General features: G+C 40.4%; 2 long non-coding RNA genes across 3 annotated transcripts; one reads left to right on the top strand and one right to left on the bottom strand.

Moving 5' to 3' along the window:
• The first annotated feature begins 659 nt into the window (after positions 1-659).
• Positions 660-8,161, top strand: LOC134102547 (uncharacterized). 2 transcript variants are annotated; one of them, XR_009941521.1, is made up of 5 exons: positions 660-794; positions 1,296-1,372; positions 1,750-2,006; positions 7,587-7,670; positions 7,773-8,161. It is a non-coding gene; the product is annotated as an uncharacterized LOC134102547 (long non-coding RNA). The 2 variants fall into 2 exon arrangements; XR_009941520.1 differs by lacking the exon at positions 1,296-1,372.
• Positions 8,162-11,252: 3,091 nt separating this feature from the next.
• Positions 11,253-18,428, bottom strand: LOC134102704 (uncharacterized). Its single transcript, XR_009941542.1, has 5 exons — positions 17,756-18,428; positions 16,788-17,052; positions 14,353-14,410; positions 12,922-13,021; positions 11,253-12,388 (listed from the first exon to the last, which is right to left on the bottom strand). It is a non-coding gene; the product is annotated as an uncharacterized LOC134102704 (long non-coding RNA).
• Between the last annotated feature and the right edge of the window lie 3,383 nt (positions 18,429-21,811).

Here is a 21,811-nt window from a genome sequence, read left to right as displayed (position 1 = left end):
CTCTCTCCTACAACGCGTACTGTTCTCTCTCAACCACCCCCCCCCCCCACCCCACCCTCCCCTTTATGCCTTATGAATAGTGCACCATCTGCGCATCAATTATTGAGCTCCTCAAAGTCCCCGCATCCGACGGCTCTTACCAGCACCCAGTAAACTCCCAAGCCCGTGTTTACAGGCCTTGCAGAATGCGAGGAACAACCTTTTAGCCAACGTGATCTCAAAGTCAAGGTAGTATAACCATGTACGAAAATTCGTGTCACGATAGATCGTACAAGGCTGTACGATTTAATGCATTGTGAACCACGCCCCCATTCTCCGATGATCTTTCAGCCATATTGGATGCTGGGTTCAAACGAAATTTACTATTGATTTAATTGTATCGACAGTGGATAATTTACTGTATTCCATGTCATGAATGACCACAATTTTGAAACGTTGATAAATTATATCACAGTTTTCTCGTCTTAAATGAAAGCATGAGTCATGAGTTATCCTAGTTTATGATTGCGAAGGTGTTTCTCCGTCAGATTTGTTAGCACATTGTTAGCACAGCGAGGTGTCACGTGATCTCACGGCTTGGCGTAAGATTGTACGCCACTTACGCTATTTGCGTGCCATTTTTTACCATGCATTTTATGCATTTTACACATTTAAGGCTTTTAGCGTCTTACTGTACGCTGTTTGGCCATGGAGAACAACGCATCCCAGCTGCCACACGTTAACAGCCGAATCAAAACGAAAATATCCGAGCAGCTAAGGATTGAAACGAAGTCCGAAAAGAAAACGACAGCAAGGTGAGTTGGTTGCATCTTGCATGTGACAGCAGACAAGATTTGCGTGGTAATAATGTGTATGAACATCTCAGCTCTTATATTATATTGTGACAAGTAGGCTAGTTGGCTACGGCTGCACATCTATATGCTTTTCTCTGTGATCTTGTCGATAGCCAGCTAGAATGTTATACCCTAATAATAACAGCTAATGCTAGCTTGCAATAAGAAACATATGTCATTTTCGCATACATCTTGCATTGATATGGCCATTATGGCCATTTTAATTGCATGTGGTATGTTATTGAGCTATATTGACAATACAAAATTATATACCACGTCGTTTATTCAATGTTGCCATACATAAAGCGAGTGATAATGATAAAGTTATCAGACAGGCATGTGCAATCGAATCTAAACTGCAGATTAGGCGGCGAACGCTCGGGAAAGGAAGAAGAATATAAGAGGGTGATGGGTTACTGCACTGATCACTTAAAGAACACTTTATGTTTGTATATTTTATAGATCAGTGGGTTGCTGTCATGTGACAGCCACACACAAAAAACGGAAATGCATCATAGAGTGAGAGCAAGCCATGTGGGGTAAACATGTAATAATGTTGTTGTTGTTTTGATTTTGTTTTTAAATAATGTTTTTTTATTATTATTATTATTTTTAAATAGTGCATTTCTTCAGCATACCAAATAGTACAATGCAGCTTTTAATGTCCAAAGTAGCCTACCGGTACTGTATTATTTTCCTGCATAAGAACTACAATAGGCTACTGCAGTATTTGAATAAATACCCACAGCAGTTTTACCCTTGTCTCACCTATACAATGTCTATGAATTGCAGTAGTGATGAAAATAAAAAAGGAAAGGAAGGTGTCCTGATGTGTTGTTTAAGGATTATGGTCCTGCAATGTTTTCTAGACAAATCTTTATGTCTTTTTTGTTTTCATTTCATCATGTTTTCACAGATTCTTGCTCCTGATATCCTGATGATACTGTCCTGTATGACTCCAACAGAACACTCACAGAAAGGAGAGCAGTGTCATACTACAAGATAACTAGCAACAAACCCTTGTTTGTCCTTGTTTGGCTACTCATTTGTCTACTTCCTGAAGAGGAGCATGCTAGCCTCGACACCTCAGTTCTTGCTTCCATTAACAGCTGTGTTATGGAGCGCATCCTCACATCATGGTCTACTGCAGCAGGTGGATACGGAAGACAATTGGTAGGTATTTTGCATCACTTTTACCTAACCTTTACTGTGGTTTGGCTATGGTACATATGGTTGTTGCTACACTAAATATAGGCCCATATTGTAGATTGGGAAACCTACTGTACAGTTGATACATTTTGGCCTATACTATTAAGGGTCAGCTGAATTGACCACCTATACCATATATTTTCTGAAAGCCTATAGCCCCTAGATGTCAATTCATAGGAATTACGGCATGTCCTTCCTGAGCCATACATTTTCTGTGAATTTGCTTTGCCTTTCAACAAATATACAAAATAGAACCATGTATAGATTTATGTTGTCCAAAGGTTGCAGGAAGGTGGGATATGTTCTAATGTATGTTAAATCACATCTATAACTGACAAGCTTTCAGAAAATATATGGTTTGGTTAGGTGAAATTGCTCTGCCTTTGAGTTGGACCTCAAATCGTATCATATGTGTACCTCGTTCGTCAATATGCAGAATAGAGTCATGTATAGATTTATTTTGTCCAAAGGTTTCAGGAAGGTGGGATATGTTCTAATGTATGTTAAATCACATTTATAACTGACAAGCTTTCAGAAAATATATGGTTTGGTTAGGTGAAATGGCTTTGCCTTTGAGTTGGACCTCAAATCGTATCATATGTGTACCTCGTTCGTCAGTATGCAGAATAGAGTCATGTATAGATTTATGTTGTGCAAAGGTTGCAGGAAGGTGGGATATGTTCTAATGTATGTTAAATCACATCTATAACTGACAAGCTTTCAGAAAATATATGGTTTGGTTAGGTGAAATTGCTCTGCCTTTGAGGTGGACCTCAAATCGTATCATATGTGTACCTCGTTCGCCAGTATGCAGAATAGAATGATGTATAGATTTATGTTGTCCAAAGGTTGCAGGAAGGTGGGATATGTTGTAATGTATGTTAAATCACATCTATAACTGACAAGCTTTCAGAAAATATATGGTTTGGTTAGGTGAAATTGCTCTGCCTTTGAGTTGGACCTCAAATCGTATCATATGTGTACCTCGTTCCTCAGTATGCAGAATAGAGTCATGTATAGATTTATGTTGTGCAAAGGTTGCAGGAAGGTGGGATATGTTGTAATGTATGTTAAATCACATCTATAACTGACAAGCTTTCAGAAAATATATGGTTTGGTTAGGTGAAATTGCTCTGCCTTTGAGTTGGACCTCAAATCGTATCATATGTGCACCTCGTTCGTCAGTATGCAGAATAGAGTCATGTATAGATTTATGTTGTGCAAAGGTTGCAGGAAGGTGGGATATGTTCTAATGTATGTTAAATCACATCTATAACTGACAAGCTTTCAGAAAATATATGGTTTGGTTAGGTGAAATTGCTCTGCCTTTGAGTTGGACCTCAAATCGTATCATATGTGTACCTCGTTCGTCAGTATGCAGAATAGAGTCATGTATAGATTTATGTTGTGCAAAGGTTGCAGGAAGGTGGGATATGTTCTAATGTATGTTAAATCACATCTATAACTGACAAGCTTTCAGAAAATATATGGTTTGGTTAGGTGAAATTGCTCTGCCTTTGAGTTGGACCTCAAATCGTATCATATGTGTACCTCGTTCGTCAGTATGCAGAATAGAGTCATGTATAGATTTATGTTGTGCAAAGGTTGCAGGAAGGTGGGATATGTTCTAATGTATGTTAAATCACATCTATAACTGACAAGCTTTCAGAAAATATATGGTTTGGTTAGGTGAAATTGCTCTGCCTTTGAGTTGGACCTCAAATCGTATCATATGTGTACCTCGTTCGTCAGTATGCAGAATAGAGTCATGTATAGATTTATGTTGTGCAAAGGTTGCAGGAAGGTGGGATATGTTCTAATGTATGTTAAATCACATCTATAACTGACAAGCTTTCAGAAAATATATGGTTTGGTTAGGTGAAATTGCTCTGCCTTTGAGTTGGACCTCAAATCGTATCATATGTGTACCTCGTTCCTCAGTATGCAGAATAGAGTCATGTATAGATTTATGTTGTGCAAAGGTTGCAGGAAGGTAGGATATGTTGTAATGTATGTTAAATCACATCTATAACTGACAAGCTTTCAGAAAATATATGGTCTGGTTAGGTGAAATTGCTCTGCCTTTGAGTTGGACCTCAAATCGTATCATATGTGCACCTCGTTCGTCAGTATGCAGAATAGAGTCATGTATAGATTTATGTTGTGCAAAGGTTGCAGGAAGGTGGGATATGTTGTAATGTATGTTAAATCACATCTATAACTGACAAGCTTTCAGAAAATATATGGTTTGGTTAGGTGAAATTGCTCTGCCTTTGAGGTGGACCTCAAATCGTATCATATGTGTACCTCGTTCGCCAGTATGCAGAATAGAATGATGTATAGATTTATGTTGTCCAAAGGTTGCAGGAAGGTGGGATATGTTGTAATGTATGTTAAATCACATCTATAACTGACAAGCTTTCAGAAAATATATGGTTTGGTTAGGTGAAATTGCTCTGCCTTTGAGTTGGACCTCAAATCGTATCATATGTGTACCTCGTTCGTCAGTATGCAGAATAGAGTCATGTATAGATTTATGTTGTGCAAAGGTTGCAGGAAGGTGGGATATGTTCTAATGTATGTTAAATCACATCTATAACTGACAAGCTTTCAGAAAATATATGGTTTGGTTAGGTGAAATTGCTCTGCCTTTGAGTTGGACCTCAAATCGTATCATATGTGCACCTCGTTCGTCAGTATGCAGAATAGAGTCATGTATAGATTTATGTTGTGCAAAGGTTGCAGGAAGGTGGGATATGTTCTAATGTATGTTAAATCACATCTATAACTGACAAGCTTTCAGAAAATATATGGTTTGGTTAGGTGAAATTGCTCTGCCTTTGAGTTGGACCTCAAATCGTATCATATGTGTACCTCGTTCCTCAGTATGCAGAATAGAGTCATGTATAGATTTATGTTGTGCAAAGGTTGCAGGAAGGTGGGATATGTTGTAATGTATGTTAAATCACATCTATAACTGACAAGCTTTCAGAAAATATATGGTTTGGTTAGGTGAAATTGCTCTGCCTTTGAGTTGGACCTCAAATCGTATCATATGTGTACCTCGTTCGTCAGTATGCAGAATAGAGTCATGTATAGATTTATGTTGTGCAAAGGTTGCAGGAAGGTGGGATATGTTCTAATGTATGTTAAATCACATCTATAACTGACAAGCTTTCAGAAAATATATGGTTTGGTTAGGTGAAATTGCTCTGCCTTTGAGTTGGACCTCAAATCGTATCATATGTGTACCTCGTTCCTCAGTATGCAGAATAGAGTCATGTATAGATTTATGTTGTGCAAAGGTTGCAGGAAGGTAGGATATGTTGTAATGTATGTTAAATCACATCTATAACTGACAAGCTTTCAGAAAATATATGGTCTGGTTAGGTGAAATTGCTCTGCCTTTGAGTTGGACCTCAAATCGTATCATATGTGCACCTCGTTCGTCAGTATGCAGAATAGAGTCATGTATAGATTTATGTTGTGCAAAGGTTGCAGGAAGGTGGGATATGTTGTAATGTATGTTAAATCACATCTATAACTGACAAGCTTTCAGAAAATATATGGTTTGGTTAGGTGAAATTGCTCTGCCTTTGAGGTGGACCTCAAATCGTATCATATGTGTACCTCGTTCGCCAGTATGCAGAATAGAATGATGTATAGATTTATGTTGTCCAAAGGTTGCAGGAAGGTGGGATATGTTGTAATGTATGTTAAATCACATCTATAACTGACAAGCTTTCAGAAAATATATGGTTTGGTTAGGTGAAATTGCTCTGCCTTTGAGTTGGACCTCAAATCGTATCATATGTGTACCTCGTTCGTCAGTATGCAGAATAGAGTCATGTATAGATTTATGTTGTGCAAAGGTTGCAGGAAGGTGGGATATGTTGTAATGTATGTTAAATCACATCTATAACTGACAAGCTTTCAGAAAATATATGGTTTGGTTAGGTGAAATTGCTCTGCCTTTGAGTTGGACCTCAAATCGTATCATATGTGTACCTCGTTCGTCAGTATGCAGAATAGAGTCATGTATAGATTTATGTTGTGCAAAGGTTGCAGGAAGGTGGGATATTTTCTAATGAATGTTAAATCACATCTATAACTGACAAGCTTTCAGAAAATATATGGTTTGGTTAGGTGAAATTGCTCTGCCTTTGAGGTGGACCTCAAATCGTATCATATGTGTACCTCGTTCGTCAATATGCTGAATAGAGTCATGTATAGATTTATGTTGTGCAAAGGTTGCAGGAAGGTAGGATATGTTGTAATGTATGTTAAATCACATCTATAACTGACAAGCTTTCAGAAAATGTATGGTTTGGTTAGGTGAAATTGCTCTGCCTTTGAGGTGGACCTCAAATCGTATCATATGTGCACCTCGTTCGTCAGTATGCAGAATAGAGTCATGTATAGATTTATGTTGTGCAAAGGTTGCAGGAAGGTGGGATATGTTCTAATGTATGTTAAATCACATCTATAACTGACAAGCTTTCAGAAAATATATGGTTTGGTTAGGTGAAATTGCTCTGCCTTTGAGTTGGACCTCAAATCGTATCATATGTGTACCTCGTTCCTCAGTATGCAGAATAGAGTCATGTATAGATTTATGTTGTGCAAAGGTTGCAGGAAGGTGGGATATGTTGTAATGTATGTTAAATCACATCTATAACTGACAAGCTTTCAGAAAATATATGGTTTGGTTAGGTGAAATTGCTCTGCCTTTGAGTTGGACCTCAAATCGTATCATATGTGTACCTCGTTCGTCAGTATGCAGAATAGAGTCATGTATAGATTTATGTTGTGCAAAGGTTGCAGGAAGGTGGGATATGTTCTAATGTATGTTAAATCACATCTATAACTGACAAGCTTTCAGAAAATATATGGTTTGGTTAGGTGAAATTGCTCTGCCTTTGAGTTGGACCTCAAATCGTATCATATGTGTACCTCGTTCGTCAGTATGCAGAATAGAGTCATGTATAGATTTATGTTGTGCAAAGGTTGCAGGAAGGTGGGATATGTTCTAATGTATGTTAAATCACATCTATAACTGACAAGCTTTCAGAAAATATATGGTTTGGTTAGGTGAAATTGCTCTGCCTTTGAGTTGGACCTCAAATCGTATCATATGTGTACCTCGTTCGTCAGTATGCAGAATAGAGTCATGTATAGATTTATGTTGTGCAAAGGTTGCAGGAAGGTGGGATATTTTGTAATGTATGTTAAATCACATCTATAACTGACAAGCTTTCAGAAAATATATGGTTTGGTTAGGTGAAATTGCTCTGCCTTTGAGTTGGACCTCAAATCGTATCATATGTGTACCTCGTTCGCCAGTATGCAGAATAGAATGATGTATAGATTTATGTTGTCCAAAGGTTGCAGGAAGGTGGGATATGTTCTAATGTATGTTAAATCACATCTATAACTGACAAGCTTTCAGAAAACAGTTATTTTAGTATGGCCCTGAGTTATGATAGAAATTATATTGACACAAACAGAATGGTAATGGCATTTTTTCTGTTACCGTTTATTTAGGTCCAAACCATCTTGAAGCCTTTTGGACAGAGGAGCGGATGACCGAGCTGGTTAACCTCTACATAAATAGACACATGTCAAGTGGTATGTTTGTCTTTAGATGTAAAGAAATGAAATGTAAAGAAATGATGCAGACTACTGTGTCTGATTACACTTTAACACCTTTCTACCTCAACACTAATTCAGGGTTTATCAAGGCCCAAATATGCTGAGGAATACAGGCTGCCTTGGTGGCCTAAGGAGTCATGTCAATGATCAGCTGTTTGTTGAGGCAGCAGCAGCAGGAGCAGCACCAACAACAGAAGCAGCAGCAGCAGCAGGAGCAGCACCACCAGCACTATAAACGCCATCAGCAGCAGCGGCAGATTATAAAGAAGGATAACAATGAATACATGAAATCAGAGTGGGAAGTTGTGCTTTTATGTTTCATATATACTGTATAAATATATGCACCTTACTTGAGTGTCTCTACAATTTACTTATACTGCAATGCAATTAAAATAAAGGCATTAATTTAATTCATTTGTCATTTCAGTTTTTATTCTTACATTCATTTCACCTGGGTGCCAGCCAAACTTAGCCCTTCCCACAACATTTCAGGTCGGGAAGTACGGTCTGGAATTGCACCGTCAACTATGCTCGATCCAGAGCTGTTCGGACCAATGTGTACATGTTGTAAAAGATACACAAGTTCATCTGAATGCTGTAGGCTATGTCTTAGTAAACATACATGTTCATGATTTGCATAGACAGGCAGGCCTTGATTGCACCTTAGGGTTACAGTTATGTTCATATAGACTGCACTCTGGCTATATCGTCAGACAGTTTTGCATGCGCACAAGTTGATGAATCGAACCAACCACCTCATAACACCCATTTTGTGCCTGTTTCTCATTTCACATGTTTTGTGATAAATAAACATGATTTGCCGGTCAGTTTTGACATACGTGACTGCCTTAAAAAGTACCATCTAGACAGCTATTCGGTTGAGTTTTCAGACAGTTTTGCATGCAACACAAGTTGATGAACCATCTTCAGAAACTGATGTTTAGAGGGCATATTTTTGACATACGTTGATAAATAAAAGTTTTTAAATCATACTCAAACCATTAAAACATCCATATTTTGACTGTTTATGATACACAGAGGTGTGCTGTACTGAAATACACCCAATTTCACTGATCTTAAACACTGGGAATTTTGATCCACAACACATCCTCAAAAACGAATGTTTAGAGGGCATATTTTTGACATACGTGTATAAATAAAAGTTCTTAAATCATACCCAAACCATTAAAACATCCATATTTTGACTGTTTATGATACACAGAGGTATGCTGTACTGAAATAAACCCAATTTCACTGATCTTATGTGCAGTGGGAATTTTGATCCACAAGACATCTTCAGAAACTGATGTTCAGAGAGCTTATTTTTCACATAAGTCGATACACAAAAGTTCTTAAATCATACCCAAACCATTAAAACATCCTTTTTTTAATTGATTATGATACACAGAGGTGTGCTGTACTGAAATAAACCCAATTTCACTGATCTTATGTGCAGTGGGAATTTTGATCCAGAAGGCATCTTCAGAAACTGATGTTCAGAGAGCATATTTTTCACATAAGTCGATACACAGAAGTTCTTAAATCATACCCAAACCATTAAAACATCCATATTTTGATTGATTATGATACACAGAGGTGTGCTGTACTGAAATAAACTGAATTTCACAGATCTTATGCGCAGTGGGAATTTTGATCCAGAAGACATCTTCAGAAACTGATGTTCAGAGAGCATATTTGTCACATAAGTTGATACACAAAAGTTCTTAAATCATACCCAAACCATTAAAACATCCATATTTTGACTGATTATGATACACAGAGGTGTGTTGTACTGAAATGAACCCAATTTCACTCATCTTATATGCTGTGGGAATTCTGATCCACAAGACAGCTTTAGAAATTGACGTTGGAGAGCATATTTTTCACATAAGTTGATACACAAAAGTTCTTAAATCATACCCAAACCATTAAAACATCCATATTTTGATTGATTATGATACACAGAGGTATGCTGTGTTGAAATAAACCCAATTTCACTGACCTTACCTGCCTTGGCAAGTTTGATGCTCTGGACATACTCAGAAACTACAATTCAGACACCCATATTGGCCAGATAGGCCTAAGTAAGTGTCACACTCATTGTTTCATGAAATGTTGACATGTGGCACATATTTTGATTCAGGGAGTGATAACAAACTTGTTAGTCAAATTTGAGACCTCCAGCTGCTTGTGTGTTGACAGGAGGCGGAGCCAAAGATTGGAAAATCTAGATTTCTAGGGGGCGCTATAGAGTCTGTGAATATGTGAGGTGTGGTTTTACTTCACTCATATATTTTATGTCATACATAGATGTCACATGCCAAATTTAGTCTGTCTATGAGGTATGTAAGTTAGAAATTCTAACCCTAGGTGTAGATGGTCATAATTTGCATAGGTCAGACAGGCCTTGATAGGATTACACCAGTTAACTCAAGATAGTGCCAGCATGTGGCACATATTTTGGTACAGGGGATGATAACAAACTAGTATGTCAAATTTGAGACAGCTAGTGGCTTGTGTGTTGCCAGGAGGCGGAGCCAAATATAGGAAATATTGGATTTCTAGGGGGCGCTATAGAGTCTGTGAATATGTGATGTGTGATTTTATCACACACTCATATTTAGTGTCATATACAGATGTCACATGCCAAATTTAATCAGTCTAAGGGGTATACAAGTTACAAATACCAACCCTAGGTATAGATGTCCTTGATTTGCATAGTTAGACAGGCCTTGATAAGGTTACACCAGTTATAATCAACTAGAATGGTATCTGAGGAATTGCAAGAGTGGGCTTCATCAGGTGGAGATCACCAAAAGGGTCGCAACAGTACCTTATTTTTGAAAATCAGGCACACAGATCAAAAGTTATCTGCATTAACGCAACATCCAATAGGCCAAAATGCATAAATAAAGTGGTTGCTATGGTGGTTGCTAGGTAATCATGTTGGTTGCTTTAGTGGTTGCTAGGTTGACATTGTAGAGCTGGTTGCTAGGTTGTTGCTAGGGTAGTTAAGATGGTTGCTAGGACATTGCTAGGGTCATTGAGATGATTGCTAGGGCGTTGCTACGCTACGTATGGTGGTTGCTGTGCAAAATAATGCGGTTGCTATGCTGGTTCCTGCTATGGTGGTAATCATGTTGGCTGCTATGCTGGTTGCTACGTTGACGTTGAAAAGGTGGTTGCTAGGGCGTTGCTAGGGTAATAGGGATGGTTGCCAGGGGGCGTCACTATAACACTACGCTTTGCCATGCTGTGGGCTTGCTGGATAAGGGGGTAAAAACAAAATAGTTTGTCACATTTGAGGCTTAGCTACTTCTGTGTTTCCAGGAGGCGGAGCTAAAGATGGAAAAAAAGGATTTGAAGGGAGTACTATAGTCTGTGAATATGTGAGGGTTGACGATTCCATTCCACACACATATTTTGTTATCCAAGGATGTTACATGCCAAATTGAATCAGTCTACAACACTATACTTAGAAATGCCAACCCAATGTGTACATGTCCATGAGTTGCAAATGATGCCAAAATGATGTAAAAAAATGAAAAACAACACAAGTCGGTAACAAGTATTTTTTATTTCTGTAGACATCACAAAATATCACAATACAAAATTGAGCCTTCTGTCAAGGATTCAAGGAATTGTCAGATACAGAGATATCATTGTAAAATACATAGAGAACTGGCATTCAGCTTCTCAACTTGCCTGTGCAGAGGTGTACAGGATAAAGAAAGAAGGATTTAGAAATACATGTAATTTAACGATAGGGAAGGGTGGTCATTCTGTTTGAAGTCAGATAAAATCCAGGAAAACAGTTGCTGCACCGTCTCAGATTTTGCTCTTGACTACCTTTAAGTCCCAAAACCAAGACCTGTAAAATATTTTTGCTCAATTTTATAATTCCATACCCCTTTTAACCCTTGATTTTGTATCATTTTCACTCTCAGAAATTCCTTATCTTGGAGGCCATCTTTAGGCATTGATATATTTAAAAAATATTGTTCCTAGCTTGTCCAAACTTGGTGGAAGATGAAAGACAGACATGTTCTCAGTATGACTGGACCGTTGTTTGTAGTGCATACCCATTAATTTTATATGAGGCCCTAGATAAGGAACACGGTGCAAAACTGGTGATACTATGGGCCTTGTAAACATATTTTTGTGTCAACATTATATATGGAGAGCTAAAATATTGGCACAACATTAATAACCCATAGTATGTAAATGTGTACAAAAAGAAGTTCATACCCTTAATGTCACTGGTTTTCACACTTTTCCCCAAATCAAGGGCCTTGCAGAAAATGAGCCTGGCGAACAGGCGTTGATTTTGGGAACCATCCTTGATATACAGTAGACATGATTTGAACAAAACCTGAGACATTGCACCAACAATCTTTTCAGGTGGTAAACAGAGCAGTGTGTGTAAGTGCAGTATGGCAAGTCTATATAATGTAGTTTAAAGAGTTATGTGTGATCGGGATGCAGATGGCTTCAGGAAAGAAACTCCTTCTCAGTCTGTTCTAGCCATGTGGGAACAGAGACGTCTGCTTGACCTCAGTGGTTTAAACAGTCCATGGTCAGGGTGTGAAATGTCTTTTGAAATATTTTGGGCCTCTGTACTCTTCTGGTATAGATGTCCTGCAGAGAGGTGCTCTGATGGTACCTTTTGGCAGTAAATGTCAAGTGTCAAGTGTCTGTAAAAGAGAAAATGCATATATTACAATTGACCCTGTCCATGAATATAATCAATGCAAACTACTCAGTTTTGTGTGACAAATAAAAGCAAACCCACACTAGCAGCCTACAAGTCAGGTGCAATAGTTAAGCAGGGTTTAGACCAAAGATTCGCGACGAGCCAAGCCGAGCCGAGCGGTGAAGTTCTAAAACCTTGCAACTGCAACTAAACATGTTGAATGCTTTGAGACGGCTTGCAACAGCTTGCAACTCCATGCAACCTCTAATTCACACCGCTGCAACTCTTCTTTGGTGTGAATTGGGCTTTAGAAGTAATGCAGATGTGTACTTTGTTCTGTTTTCAAAGAAACTTGCTTTTAAAATCTTCTAATAAAGAGGACTATTTAAGTAACTGTAATGATCATGATTACTTTCTGGAGTAATGCATTAAATAGCACATATATGACAAACAAATTAGAGCATGCTCAATAACATACCCTACAGCCCTCACTATGGAACAAAAAAATTACATTCAAAACACACAAACACTTACACCAGGTTGAGGGCAGTAGCCACGGCTACCAGACATCATCAAGTAGAAGGTAGTGCAATCAGTACAGACCGACTTCACCCTGGACAGTTGATGGAGCCCACTACATAAACACATGAAAGGAGGGGATAAACTAAACAGCTACAGACACAAATACATGCACGCATAATATAATGCTATATGCGATTCTACGTGTATGAGTGTATGTATGTGTGTCTCTACCAGTGGGGTATACTATGAATCTCGCTGAACATAACCTGGATCGACAAATACAAAAGTCGCAATCAGAGATGAGTGGTATCACAAAGCTCACTGACGGGTTGAATTTGTCAAACCTGTGGGGTGTCCTACGAAGCTCGATTAGTGGCTTGGCGAGGCATGTTGCGCTCAAAGCCAGGGTATGCTGTCATACGAAAGTGGATTTGTTTTAGCGTCACTGTATCACCATGGTATCTTATGCTCGCAACCAAACCTGGTCGGGAGCAGGTTATGTGCTAACTTATAACTCAAATCGTGAAAAATCACCGCCCTCTGACTAATCCTACTGACTACTGACCAATCAATTATCTTGAAAAACGAAGTCATCTCACGTGTGAGAATCTACTGGAGCAGCTCCGCCTCTTCAAACATTTTGAAACTCGAAGCCGCTTTTAACTATGTTGCGCATGCAGATACCGAATCGCTACCATGGACATGCATACCGTACAATATCTGATGACCATCGATTTTTTGATGTTATAGGTTAGACACTAAAAAAGACCACCCTAGATTTCGCTACCGCTCATAAATGCGGAAGTAATCGTTTTTAAACCTAGGCTGTCTTGTGCGTCTCCGTGTTTCCCGATTGGTCAAAATCACCCCAACCACAAGAACGCGCACAGATCTGAGCTGAAAGCCTAGTTTGACAAATTTATCACATACCGCTGTCGTAGGATCACTTAACTTAATACCCGAGTTAAGGCTTTGTGCAGCCTCGATATGTCTAGATAACCTAGATTTGTCTAACTTGCTTCGTAGGATACCCCACAGGTTGTCCGCACCAGTTGTCCGTTGTCCGGGGAATTTAGCGACAGTTCAATCACCTTTACAACATGGAGAATCCACGAGCGAGAGCTGTATATTTTGCCCATTTCGAACAAGTCATGATAATGAACTCCTATGAGGAGTAAAACAGTCAGATCACAGTGCGGGGAAATACCACTGTGATAAATAAGAATGGGGAACAGTGCTGTCAAAAAATAGCCCATGCGGTGAATGCGTGTTAAGTGTAAATATTTTGCAGAATTGTATATAAACTATGACCAGGTTTAGTTGTGAGCATAAGATACCATGGTGATATCGCAACGCTAAACAGAGCCACTTTCGTGTCACAGCATATCCTGGCTTTGAGCGCAACATACCTCGTTAACCTCGCTAATAAGTGAGTGAACTTACTTGCGGGCTTGGAACTTCTTCTGTATGAATCAGGGCAGCAGTCCTCACAGCACACTGCCTGCAAACAGAGGGAAACAAAACACACAGAACATGAAAAGACCGTCACTGAAGCACTACTACAGCAACGATCACACAACAACAACAACGATCACACAACAACAATGATCACACAACAACAACAATCACACAACAACAATCACACAACAACAACAACAACGATCACACAACAACAACGATGATCACACAACAACAATGATGACAAACAACTATCACACAACCAAACAACTATCACACAACAACAACAACAACAACAATCACACATCACACAACAACAACAATCACACAATCACACAACAACAACAACACGATCACACATCAACAAAAACGATCGCACAACAACAACGATCACACAACAACAGCAATCACACAACAACAACAACAACGATCACACAACAACAATAACAACAACAATCACAAAACAACAACAATCACACAACAACAAGGATCACACAATAACAACAATCACACAACAACAACAACGATCACACAACAACAATGATGACAAACAACTATCACACAACCAAACTTTCACACAACAATCACACAACAACAATGATGACAAACAACTATCACACAACCAAACAACTATCACACAACAACAACAACGATCACACATCACACAACAACAACAATCACACGATCACACAACAACAACAACAACATGATCACACATCAACAACAACAATCACACAACAACAACAATCACACAACAACAATCACACAACAACAACAACAACGATCACACAACAACAACAACAACAATCACACAACAACAACAATCACAAAAAACAACAACAACAACAATCACACAACAACAAGGATCACACAACAACAACAATCACACAACAACAAGGGGCCCGTTGCACAAAAGCAGAATTAAGACATCCGGGATAAGTTACTGAGCCGCGATCACTGAATCCTAAACAAGAGCATACCGGCTGAATTGGTTGCACAAAGACCAATCCAGGATGAGCAGACACGGATTCATCAAGCCAGGTGTAAGTTATTCGGTGTATGTGCGCGTTCTCGTTTCTCCCCCAAATAATCGCGGTTGGAATAAAAAAGACGCGAAAAATAGCGTCATGCACACAAAGTGAACATCCGCTTTTGATATAGACTAACAACGAGGTAAAGTTTTACTTTTTTGAATGGGGGATCATGATTATTTCTGTTACATAGCGGGAGTAGGTGTGGCAGATCAACTGAATGCAAATGTACGTATGCACCCACATGTGAGAGCTTCCTTGTCTCGGCACGCAACGTCATTAAGGAAGCGCTTTGCCACCGCAAAGATGCACAAAGTATCTTAATTTGTCTTAAAAGCCGAATTAGTTGAAAACACCTTCGAAAAATGTCCCCTCCACTTCCAATCAACTAGCCTACAGTGCCTATTCATCAAACATCTGTCAAAAAAGAAGCAAACAACGAGTAGGCTATGTTATTAATTATAAGGCCACCATAATTTAAATGACATCCATATGGTATTAGGCAGACATTCTGCTGTGTTTTGCGAGTAAATGCATGTAGCAAATAATATATAAATGGAATCTACAGCTCTTTAAAAAAAATCACGTGGAGGTCTCATTTGAATGACAGCTAGCTGAACCAATCAGATAATGTAATTACCATTAGAATCAACTTATCTTGGATGTTAGCCTGGTCAGGAGCAGGCTAGCTCCACAGAATAAATCGCCATGGTAACTTATACCATAACATATCCTGCTGCCCCCTATCCCGCTTTTGTGCAACTGGATCACGGATAAATTGAGCCAGGATAACCAAGATATCCCGGGTTAATCCCTTATCCTAGTTTTGTGCAATAGGCCCAAGGATCACACAACAACAACAACAATGATCACATAACAGCAACAATGATGACACAACAACGATCACACAACAACAACGATCACAGAACAACAACAATCACACAACAACAACAACAACAAAAACAACAACGATCACACAACAACAACAAATATCCCCATCCAAGAGCATTTATATGCCTACAGTTAGTGTTCTTTTTCAAAAACAGTCTACAACAACCATCAGCCCACCAAAACAACACACAACAACGTTACTACCAGCGCACACAACAACAACACATACAGCACAGAACAACAACAACAACAACAGACCACAACAGCAGAGGGGTTTCACAAAAGCAGAATTAAGACATCTAAGATAAGTGATAAAGTGAATAGTGTTGTCTGGTCATCCTTGCGCAACTCGTTTCACTAACGCCAATCCAACTATGTCAAGCCAGGTGTAAGTTTTGATATCAACAAAGTAAAGTTTTTCTTTTTTGAATGGGGGATCATGACTATTTTCTAAATACGGTATGACAGTAAAAGTAATGTAAAAGTGATGTAAAATACCTGCCAATTGCCGTTGCAGTAGACCATGATATGACGATATGCTCCATAACACAACTGTTAATGGAAGCAAGGACTGAGGTGTCAATGCCAGCATGCTTCAGCCTCTTCAGGAAGTAGACAAATGAGTAGCCAAACAAGGACAAACAAAGGCCTTGTTTACATGCTGGCGGTCTTGTAGTTTGACACCACTCTCCTTTCTGTGAGTGTACTGTTGGAGTCATATAATGAAATGCAAGCCATACTTCAGGATATCAGGAGCAAGGATCTGTGAAAACATAATGAAATTAAAACAAAAAAAGACAAAGATATGTCTAGAAAACATTGCACCTGTCAATTTTATCACTGCAATTCATAGACATTTAGTATAGGTGAGAAAAGAGTAAAACTGTCATTCAAATACTAGAATAGGCTTCTCAACTCCACAACTTCCAGTGTAAACACTGTTTTGCAGGAGTAGTTCTTATGCAGGAAAATACATAGCACGTTGGACATTAAAAACTGCATTGTAGCCTATACTGCAAAAATGCTATATTTTGGAGATGGGAATGATGTTGTCCTGCTTTTTTTTTCCAGAAAAACGTTAGCCTAACAACATTTTTGGTCACATGAATTACCCAGACTCACAAATACAGCTTATTACATGAAACTGACCAGCTTAATTTAATGTCAAAGACCATGTCAACTAATGGAAAAGTAGGATTATATCGCCATCGCACTCATTTCGATCATTTAACCATAAAGTGTCGTGAACAATGATTTATTTGGCTAATTATCATGTATGCCCACGCCTTTTACACTCAAGACATGTAATAAGAAATTGCACTAAATTCGCGTGATTCTAGTCGTTTTACAGCATTAACAAGGAGCTTTGGTCGGTCAGGAGACAAGTATGCCTTTATTTCTTCGAAACAACAACAACAACAACATTATTATTTAGGCTACTACATTTACATCGCTTAACAACTTACCCCACATGGCTCGTCTCGCTTCCGTTTTCTTGTGGTTGCGTGTGTCACATGACAGCAATCAGCTGGAGCGAATGACGAATTTTGCCACTAGACATGTGCAATCGATCAAAATGTCATTGTTGGCACATCAAGATTGACAGGTGTACAGGAATTACACAAGTAAAGGTTTATTATTGATTAAATGAAACATGCAAATAAATGTCCGATGGGCTTACCCCACCCTGACATTCAACCGTTCACTAACATTAAAAGGTTTCGAGAGAAAGCTTCGTTGGACACATGAAAATCCCTAAAACGTTCTAGCATTTTGCCTGGCGTAAATGGACAGACACGCTGTTTCCCTATACATTGGAAGTAGGCTATGTGGGCGCTTAAGAGCGTGACATTGTACGCCAAAAGCATGAAATGCGTCAAATAACACGCCAATTTAAGAAACCGGCGTGTCATTTTACTCCTTTATTGGTGAGATCAGGCTGCTCAACTAAATTGTGTTCCGTTCTGATGGTTTGTAGCCTAAATGTTGTTTGAAAATAGCCTTTGAATCATTTAAATGCCTCACTGAAATTACCAAGTTAAGATAACATCACCCGTCACTGGGCTGGGAAATTACAAAAACCGATCCCCCTCAAAACCGACCGCTCGGCTACTTTAGTAAACGGCTTTACGAATTAACGTGTACTGTGTTTTCGTACACATTTGTACTAAATACGTTTTGAGATCAGGCTGTTTTAGCGGTGGCGCCATCTAAAATGCATATCTCTCCCTCCTGCCGCCTGCTGCTGGAACAGCCCTAATAGACTGCAAGAGCTCCCATGACCGCCAGCAGCGGTGTGTTTGACACTGCTTGACTAGACCTTGGGTCCTGCGACCGGCATGGGCAACTTATCCCGGAGCGCCGCAGCAGCAGCAGCAGGAGCAGTAGCAGGAGCAGCAGAAGGAGCAGGAGTCGCTCCGGCAGCCAAACATACGTCTGCCGAGACGAGACGAGACGAGACGAGACGAGAGGGGGGCCTCTATTTTGAGACGATCCTGGCGCCGTTGCAGATGTAACGCACGGAGGCCCGAAGGTGACATTTCCCCCCCCCGGCTTCTCTTTGGTATTTTTATTGTTTTTTTTTGTACTTTTCCCTTTTCCTCTTCTTGCGTCTGAGCAACAGTACTCCACCAGGCACAACGGCCGAGCTGCCACTTCTGTCGACGTTAATCTCACAGCATTCAATTCTGCATGCTGACCAAAAAAAAAAAAAAAAAACCTGAATGGCAGAATAGACTCAAATCCCTTGTACGTTATTTACTCAAGCCATTTACAATGCTCCTGGGGATTTTTTGAAGGGAAAAAAACTAAAAAAAAGCAAAGACTACACCCCTCCCTCTCCCCTGCACACACATACCAATTATCCAGGGAGCACCCTCCAAACACGGGCCCCCTTTTTTCTTAATTTAAAATGCAGGCAAGCGTGACCCACAGAGGCCCGGCTGGCAACACTGTATGAACAGTGTCAATTACGGAGGCCGGTGCGGATGATTTTGTAAATTAAATAGGGTGGCTAGTGCCGGCCCGCCAAGGCTCAGGAGCTAACACCTTGCGCTGGAGCGGTAACAGCTGCCAGGCCCCTTTGCGCCCGGTGCATGTGTGTGCATGGAAAGAGAGACAGAGAGAGAAAGAGAGAGAGAGAGAGAGAGAGAGATGGTGTGGAGGGAGAGAGAGAGGGCTATTCATTAGGCAGGCATCTCTCTCCTGGGCCAGTCCACCTGCCTTGATCACAGGCGGCGTTAATAATGCATGGCTGAGTGCTGTAATGCAAAGGGGGCCGTGGCGATTCGCGCCTCGTGGTCTTCTGGCCCTCCCCCGTGCAACGCACCGCAACGCGCCGCCTCAACCTCCCTCTCTCCGGCAGAAAGGGAGAGGAAAATCATCTGCCACCTTCATCGCTGGCTCCCAATCATATGGTACACTGACCCTGTACAGACACACATACAGTACACACACCTGGACATAAGATGCATATGCATACCTGGTGTTGTTTACATGAGAAGCATTCCATTCACCTGTACATGTGTATACGTAAAAAAAAAAAAAAAATGGGTCTGCGCTTTTGTTTTGGTTCAGTTGTCCTGAAAGACAACACACTGGCCATGACATTAAAGTTATTATTTCAGAATGGAGAAAGTATAGACTGTTTTTGTTTCTTAAAATTTCTGTGCAATATCTTGCCCACTGTGGCCAAAGGATATTTTCTCCAGAGAACGGCAGGGTAATGAAAAGAGAGGAGAGAGAGAGAGAGAGAGAGAGAGAGAGAGAGAAAGACTTTCCCATACCAACTTGGAGTGAGAGTGGGGAGCCACGGTGGATAAGATTTGATCGGACACAGATATGCCTCTCAACGCAGCTAAATTTTCTACAAGTGACCATAAATTTTAATGCTGGCTAAAATGGTTTTTGGGAGATTGCCTTACATTTTTGGATGTGCCTGTTAAGATCCAAATGGGGGGATTTGCATAGATTTGAACCACCTGTAATGAAACCTAAATGTACCATGGTCTCTCTCAGTGTTACTTGTGTGAGACACCAGAAGAAAAAACTGAGGGACAGAGAGCTGATATGTGAGGAATAAAGAATGAAGAAAAAAAGAAAAGAAGAATCCAGAGAATGAAAGTAGCAATCCCATGGATCTTATCCTTGTTAAAATTCACCCAATGATTCCCTCTCCATAATGCCATACCCTAATGGTCAATAAAGACAAGTGAATCTCTCTCGGAATCACGGGCACGACTGCTCGCTAGTTCTGTAAATATGACTTATTATTTTTTAATGTAACGATGCCTTCGCCTCCCATGAGATCAGGTTTCCATTCGGTGGCAGGCGTTAAGGAGATTCAGGGAGTCGTCCAAATGCCGAGGTAATTAATGTTCCCATGCACGCCTGAGACATTAGAATGTTAACAGTGCTGGAACCGTGTGATGGCGAATACCGAGTGAGGGCTTTATTACAGCTTGGCAGACCACGGGTGACATCCCTTCTAATTGGGGACATCAGGGTCCCTGCTGCCATGTCTTATATCCAGTTCAGGTCTGCTCTTTCTTTTCCTTTTTTTGTAATTTATTCATCCTCTCTTTCTTTCCACTTCCCCCCTCTTCTCTTCTCTTCTCTCTCTCTTTCTCGGTTGGTCACTTCTCTCATTCTCTGTCTCTGTTCTCATTAGTAGTCTGCTGCGGCGACAATGTCCTCGTTTGCATTTGAAGTGGCAGGGCTACTGAGGTAGTGTCCTTGCATGAGAGAGAGTGTGTGAAAGAGGGGGAGAGAGAGAGAGGAATAGACGAACAAGTGCCCAGGGACTGAGTGAGTGAGGGGAAAGGGGAGAAGAAGAAAGACCACATGGGAAAGAGGAGAGGGGACCTCTGGAGAGGGAGAGAGAGAGAGGAGGATGAGACCCCAGTTATTGTGGCATATGAGCATAAGTGTGATCCTGTGTGTGTGTGTGTGTGTGTTGTAATGAAGAGCGTGTGTGTCGGTGTGTGTGTGTGTGTGTGACAGAGAGAAAGTGTGTGTGTGTGTGTGTGTGTGTGTGTGTGTGTGTGTGTGTGTGTGTGTGTGTGACAAAGAGAAAGTGTGTGCGTGTGTGTGTGGAGGCGCAGCAGCCCCTGCGACATCTGGGTCCTGCTCTTATTCCCAGCGGCGCCGGCGTGTCATTAACAGGATTAATCAGGGCCGGTAATCCCTGCCATGATCGCTGCTTTAATGCGCCGGCCCAGGCCGCCGCGCTCGCCCCGCTCATTACCACCAATTTGCCCGAGACACTCATAATCAGCCTCTCCTGGAAGCCATCGACATTTAATTTTGCTAATATGTTTTCTCTCCGCCGTCCGTCGCTTTAGAAAACGCGCGGGGTGGGCCGCTTTGAGCAAACAGAGAGAGCACAACAGCAAGCCCCAGCGCCGCCACCCGCAGCCCATAACCCACACTCTTGATTTAACGCCGGGCCTCGGCGGAGCTCCTGTACTTTAGCTAAATGTGGAGATGAGATGAGATGGTCTGCTGTTATGGGGTTCAGTGGA

This window comes from Sardina pilchardus, chromosome 15 (genome assembly GCF_963854185.1).
Source record: "Sardina pilchardus chromosome 15, fSarPil1.1, whole genome shotgun sequence".
NCBI lineage: Eukaryota > Metazoa > Chordata > Actinopteri > Clupeiformes > Clupeidae > Sardina > Sardina pilchardus.
Note: the sequence above shows the minus strand (reverse complement) of the source record. Positions and strands in the feature narration are given on the sequence as shown.